General features: G+C 45.3%; 1 pseudogene; it reads right to left on the minus strand.

The window, feature by feature from the left end:
• Positions 1-2,053: 2,053 nt before the first annotated feature.
• LOC115273507 lies at positions 2,054-4,597 on the minus strand (annotated as a pseudogene).
• Between the last annotated feature and the right edge of the window lie 2,590 nt (positions 4,598-7,187).

Consider the following 7,187-nt stretch of genomic DNA (forward strand, 5'->3'; position numbering starts at 1 on the left):
GGCGAGCGTGTGACGCCACTTCCGCTTCCTGCCGGGAATCGAGGGGCGGGGCTTCCACCTCCGACGGCTGCACCCGGCTTCCCTCGGGCGTGGACGAGGAGTGGCCCGCCGCGCTCGGCGCTGGGACTGAGGCCGGGATCCGGCCCCAGGACACGGCTGGGGCAGGAACCCGGTACGGGGGCGCGGCTCCGGGCGGGGCGGGACCCAGGGCGGGGGGCGGGGCCAGCTCGCGGAGGCGGGGGCGGGGCGCCTCTGGGCTCGCCCCCCAGCCTGCGCGGTAGAGGGTTTCCGGCCTGCCTCCCCGCACGACCTGGAGCCCTGCGGTCGGTGTCCCTTAGCGATGAGCCCGGGAGTCCATCACGCAGTCTGTCTACCGCACTCAGTCCCCCCGTCTCTGGGACTTCATTTCCTCTCATTGTCATTTACGTTGGACACGACGTTCAAGCGTAGTCGTTGATGCCTTGCTTTCATTGTTTGACATTTGCTGTGAATCTTTCTTTTTCCTGTGTCAAATATGTATATCTGTTTTTGTGAGATCCACTGATACCAGGCATTCTTCTCTTATCCAGAAATGGTTATAAAGTTACTCCCCTAAGCATGTTGCTGGGGTTTTCGTTGGATGGCCTTTGTGCAGTTAGTAAAGATCTATTTAAACAAGACTGACTGAGGGGTGCCTGGGTGGCTCAGTCGGTTAGGCGTCCGACTTCAGCTCAGGTCATGATCTCACTGTTCCGTGGGTTCACGCCCGCGTCAGGCTGTGTGCTGACAGATCAGAGCCTGGAGCCTGTCTTCAGATTCTGTGTCTCCCTTTCTCTCTGACCCTCCCCTGCTCACGCTGTCTCTCAAAAATAAATAAAAACATTAAAAATAATTTTTAAAATAAATAAACAAGACTGACTGTCACTTTTATTCAAGACTTGGAGGGAAGTGGGAGTGGAGGAAACAGGTGCACCTGGGGATTAAGAGGTACAGTCTCCCAGTTCCAAAATAATTAAGACCAGGAGATGTGTAGCTACCCATACATGGAATATAGTCAGTGTAACATTGTAGCATCTTTGTGTGTTGACAGATGGTAACTACACTTACCGTGGTGATACTTTCATGATGTGTATGTATATCAAATAACAAAAAATAAATAAAAATAAAGTTTCGTTTATTGGGGGGGATGGTCAGAGGAAGAGAGAGAATCTTAAGCAGACTCCATGTCCAGTTTGGAGCCCAAATGAGGGCCTTGATCTCAGGACCCTGTGATCATGACCCGAGCTGAAGTCAAGAGTCAGTCGCTTATCCAACTGAGCCACCCTGGCGCCCCTGTTTCATCTTTTACTCTACAAACATTTCATTGTTTTTTTTAACATCTCCAAAACACTCAAATTTATTATTTTACACAAACATTATGGAAGTTAAAGAAAGTAATTAAGTTGTCTCTGTTGTAGGTTAACAAACCTGAGTAAATAATGGAAAATCATTAACCGGCTGTTTTTGGCTTCTGTAAATTGCTTGCGAATGTATCTCTCTGTTCACTGTCTGACTAACTAGGTGGTAACGCCAAAACTTTGAGATAAAAGCTGATGTGGCTCCCTGTTAGAGTTATCAGAAGGTGCTGACCGCCTCATCTTGCCTCTGTAACTTCGTCTGTTTCCTAAGCAGGTAACTTACATTGTAAAATGCTCCCCCACCCTTCTGTTTGGAGCTGGCCAGGCAAAGCCAACATGTAAGAAGTCACATAGTCACTACCTCACAGAATCTGGAGTGCCTAACTGTAATTGGTCATTTCAAGACTCTCTTCTGACAAAGAACTTTAAAACTGATAGGGTCCCACCAAAACTAATGTCTGTTTGTCAAAATGTGACTGGCTATCCTGAAATGCTGTAAATTTTAATTAGTTAACTGAACAGTGATGTCCTGTGCCTTGCTGAAGTCCATATAAGCTCACTGCTACCTTTGTTCGAGGCCATTCTCTGCACTTTTCTCCTTAAGATCAGGAGATCAGGTTTGGCCCTGTCGTGAATAAAATTTTGCCTTGCTTCTATTCAGCATTTGGTGGTCTTTTTCAACAACACCCTGTTTCAGTCTCATGGACTGGAAGGTAGCTTCATAATTCCCTCTCATTTCCTAAACCCCATGAAGCAGTTACTACGTTTATAAGGTAAGTCAGCTGAGTGCTTAAAATCTAGATGAATATGAAGATCTTCAGTTTGTCTTGTTGAATATTCACAATGTTGGCACAAATTAATTCCTTCAGACAAATGTGAACATAACTGTTTGTAATATTCTAGCATCCTTGAAAAGCCTTTCCCACAGTCATCACAAAATGAGAAATTTTAATATCTCCATAGCAACACCCCTATTAACATTTGCAAGAAGTCTCCTCCGAAAACCACATGCTTGACAACAAAGAAGTTTTTACATTTGTCAGAGGTAATTTTGCTGAAGAGGCTGTAACTGTCCATCTTCTCCATTGTTATATTTATGACTTAACTCTTCGGGTATGTTCACTCACCCCGTGGCTGTGGAAGTCTCCTGGATCAACTGTCTCATACCCACAAAACTGACACAAGTCCTGTTCATCCCGGCTGTGCTCCTGCCAGTGTAGATTGAGGTCACTGCTTCAGGAGAGCTGTACGTGGCACGCTCACACCAAGAAAGGTGGCCAATAAAATGGGTGTCTGCACTGTGCTGCCTGAGGTTCTCAAAAATCACTGTTTCATAGTCACAGTATCTATAAATGTCGGGGTCCTCTTCATGCAGTTTGCGTGTTGGATCAGAAGCATGTTGGTAGAGAAACTGTCCTTGCATACTGGACACACTTTTGAATCAGTACACTTATGCTTCAGGATCATATGCTGATCAGAAAAATATTTGCTGTTTGATCAGGTTTTGGGGGTGATGGTGGGGTTCAGAGCTGATGGCCAATAAAGAATTCTTGAAGACGTCTTTGGTGCAGAAAGGTGACCTTATTCACGACTGGGGACAGGAATCATGGGCATGAAGAGCTGCACTGAGGACGTGGCGGGTAACTTATTATATACCCTCAGGTTGGGAGGGGTTAGGGACAGAGTAAGTCTCTAAGGTATATTGGAAACAAGGTTTCCAGGGCCTTGAGGGGCTAGCTGTTGTTAGGAAAATGTTATTTATTACTGTTTAGAAAACCTCAGTCATGAGAGCCTTCAGATGTATATCGGGAACCATGTGCTTGGAGTATAATTGCCAATATATACTCGCCAGTTAAAGATAAAGGAGGTTTGGGGTGCCCAGGTGGCTCACTCGGTTAAGCATCCGACTTCGGCTCAGGTCATGATCTCACAGTTCATGGGTTCGAGCCTGGAGCCTGCTTTGGATTCTGTGTCTCCTTCTTTTTTTGCCCCTCTCCTATCCATGCTCTGTCCTTCTCTCTCTCAATAATAAATAAACATTTAAAAAAAATTTTTAAGATAAAGGAGGTCTGCAAAAGATTTTTATGTGTTGTTTAAGGAGACTGACAGGATCCTGGCATGGAGGCAGGGGAGTGGTCAAGATAATGCAAAGCTAAGATTCCCTTTTGCCCCCAGCAAAGTGACATCATCGAGGCAGCTGAGCTCCTAGGAAAAGGTCACTCTGCCAGTGTCAAGGACTTGTCAGTGGGCTGTAGGCAGTAAGGGAATTTAATTTTCCATTTTTGTTTGTTTCCCACATCATCATGGCAAGTACTTAATCCCCCCCCGCCCCCACCATCTTGATGAGGGTGATATTAGGGCTCTAGGAAACAGTCTATAGGTTTCTGGAGATTAGGCTAGGGATAAATTGCCTTTTTCTTCCAGTTTACTCGTTATCTGTAAACGGAAAGAGACTCCTGTCAGTTTAACAATTTGTTTTCTGTCCTTTTCCTTTGTTTAGGCAGCCAGGAGTGTCCGAGGACCATCACACACGTACCCCACCTGTGGGTGGGGGCGCTGTTAGCCTATACTTTGCCCTCGGCTTGCCTTATGCTCCCTCGTCACTGCTGAACTCGCAAAGTTCACATTTCTAGAGCCCACTGCTCTTAGCTGTCAGTAAAGGCCACTTCTGCCAGGCCATCACATTCAAAGCTTGGCTCTTGCCAAGAATTTCAGAAAGCTTCGCCTAGCGTCTCCTCTTCAGTTTGGTCTTGGAGACTCAAAGAGTTGTTTTCTGTCTCTGTATCATGTATCTTCAGAAATTACGTGTGCTTCTGCAGCAGTGGGAACATCGTCAGCATTGTGAATTTCTGTAGGACTCTGCTCCTGAATTTGTTGGTTGGCTGATTCACAAATTTCAGTATCAACAGATTTTTCTGTAGGAAAGGCAGTGCGGTCTAGAATTCTAAGTACAGGACTGGGAACCAGGTAATAATGGTTTCTATTTCTGGCCTTGATTCCCTCTATAAATGTTAGCAGGTCATTTGATGTTCCTGTATCAGAATCATTACCTTTGGTGTCAGAATATTTTAAGTCTGGTTGTCTCATAGAACAAACACTGTAACAATGACCGAAAAAAATCCATTGAATCCATTCTCAATTCTCCTTATTCCAGAGGACTCTGAGTAATGAGAAAAGTGTAATGTCTTCCTTTGTCTTTGGTGGGAGGGGTATTCATTCATATCTTTTCAATTTGGTACAATTCTTCATACTGTAGTGAGGAGAAATGAATTACAGGGAAGTTTTCACAGATGGTAAAAAAATGTCAGCAATCTTAGGGTCCACAGGGCCAGCCCCAGGCTGGTGGTGCTGCTGTGGCCATCTGGTCCTGGGTGCTCCCCCAGGCTGGCCCCTTCCCCAGGCTAGCCCCTCTCCGTCCTGTACTCCCTGCCCTCCAGGCCCCCTGAACAAACATTTGTTACAGCCAGGGCACCTGGGTGGCTCAAGTCAGTTGAACATCTATCTTCTGCTCAGCTCATGATCTCATGGTTTTTTTAGTTCAAGCCCCACCTCCAGTTTCCTGCTGTCAGCTGAGAGCCCCCTTTGGATCCTCAGTTCCCTTCTTTCTACCCCTTCGTTGGGGCCCAGTAGGCCAAAAAACCTCCTGCATAGTGACTGTTGATGGCACTGCCTCCGGGGCGCAGGAGAACTATTTGGGAAGTTATGGAACAAGTCGAAAGACTGTGAAACATTTGGCCTCCTGGGCTGTACATGTGGCTTCTGTTTATCCTGTCTATAGTTTTCTCGTTGCTTTGCAAGAGCAAAAAAGGCATATACTTTTAAGTTTTGCATCGACTTGGGTCAGTTAGTGACACCAGCTTTCCCTTACATTATTTCTGTTCCCAGCTCATTGCCTGCTGTTGGGGGAAAACACAATCCTCTGTCTAAAATTAACTTCTTGAATGATAGGCGTCTTGCCCAGACATAACTGCTAAAGGGCCTTGAAGAAAATTCTTTGAGAGATAAACTCCATGACAGGCTTCAGGAAGCCTCAGAGAACACAGAACACAGTCTTGCCTCTGATTGGTCCACCCTGGATGCCAAAAATTGCATGTTCAGAAAGATAATCTTACCTCTGGTTGGTCCACTTTGAAAACCGAAAATTTGCATAAAGGGGCATGGCAGACGACTCCTGATTGGCCGGGCCAGCAGCCCTCATTTACATGAAGGACTTTCCCTTTTCAGGACACACTCTGCCTGGGCTCACTCTGTAATTGGTTAATTTCAAAGATACCTCAAATATTGTGATTGGGTCCTGCTAAAAGTAACAATGTTCTAAATAATATGTATGGCTGAAACTGTTGTCAATACCATCATCTGACAGTGATTGGATTGCTGTACCTATATCACAATCTCTTGTAACTCCCTCTTGTAACTTCCCCTTCCCAAACCCATAAAAACCCTGCTTCTCCTCTGTTCAAGGCTCTCAGCACGTATCCACTGCGCTGGTGAAGTCTGTGAGCCTGAACTTAGGTCCAGCGAGCCTAAGCCATAATAAAAATGCCCTTTGCTTTTGCATGCGTGCCTTGGTCTCCCTGGTGGTCTCTGGTTTTGGGGGATGATATTGTGATCTGAGCATAACATATGGTGCATTGGCCGGGAAGTTCCTCCTTCCCAGAACCCTTTAGACCCCGACATGCAGGGCCTGATCGCCAGCTGGTGAGTGTACTCTTTTTCTTGTTCTTTTATGTTTTTTGTTTGTCTGGTCTGTTTGGTGCTGGTCTCTGGGGGCCTCAAAGGAGCCAGGCAGATGTGCCTCAAAAGCTTGAGGCCGTGGGATCCAAGAGACGTCTTGGACCCACAGGAAGGAGAGACCATGGGTCAGGTCCCCTGTGGGTCAAGTCCTGCGGCACAAAGGGTAAAATTCAGGTCCTAAGGAACACTGCTGGTGAAAGCAGTGGGATCCCATTTGGGTTAGGAAAAGCCTTGTCGTCTTTCCGATCGTTGGTCTAAATGCTTGTGTCTATTTCTCTGTGTGTATGTTCGTCTATGTGTAATTTTGTTATGACTCTGACTGACGAGGACATTTAGGAAAGGGAGTTAACATCCCCTATCTATTTTCTTATGGGAATTTCGGGTCTCAACCCTACATACTTTTCTTTTTTCTTTGGAAAGTGCACAAAGGCCATCATCCCACTTTTGTTTTCTCCTCCGTTGGCCAAGAGGACTAATTCCTGAGTTCTGTGGCTTTACCACCATTCACATTGTCTGTCTTTCTTATAAATGTTGCGCCGAAACCAACCACCTACTCAGGGACCTTTCAACTGGGGTGCGTGGCCTGGTCCCCTGCACCCCCTCCCCAACGTGCGCTGTACCAAAAATAAATAAATATTTAAAATAATAATAGTAATTGTCATATAGACAAAGAAGTCTGTTTTTTAAAAAACTATCTCCATTTCCTGCCTTGATTTAAAAAGTCTCTTCAAACTATAGCTTTTACTCATTTTATAATTTCCTTCTTAAATCTATTTAACATTTAAATCTCTAATCTGAGTGGAACTTATTTTGACACGTAGTGTGTGGTAGTGGATCCAGTCACATTTTTTCCTCCAGAAAACATGGCTGGTTGTTTTAGGACACTTATTGAAAAGCTGTTTGGCATACCGAATTGGAATTCCACCCTTATTTAAAAAACAATTCTTATAACTTTTTTAAATGCTTATTTATTTTAGAGAGAGAAAAAGCATATGTGGGAGAGGGGCAGAAAGAGAAGGAGACACAGAATCTGAAGCATGCTCCAGGCTCCAGGCTCTGAGCTGTCAGTATGGACTC

Source organism: Suricata suricatta, chromosome 12 (genome assembly GCF_006229205.1).
Source record: "Suricata suricatta isolate VVHF042 chromosome 12, meerkat_22Aug2017_6uvM2_HiC, whole genome shotgun sequence".
Lineage (NCBI taxonomy): Eukaryota > Metazoa > Chordata > Mammalia > Carnivora > Herpestidae > Suricata > Suricata suricatta.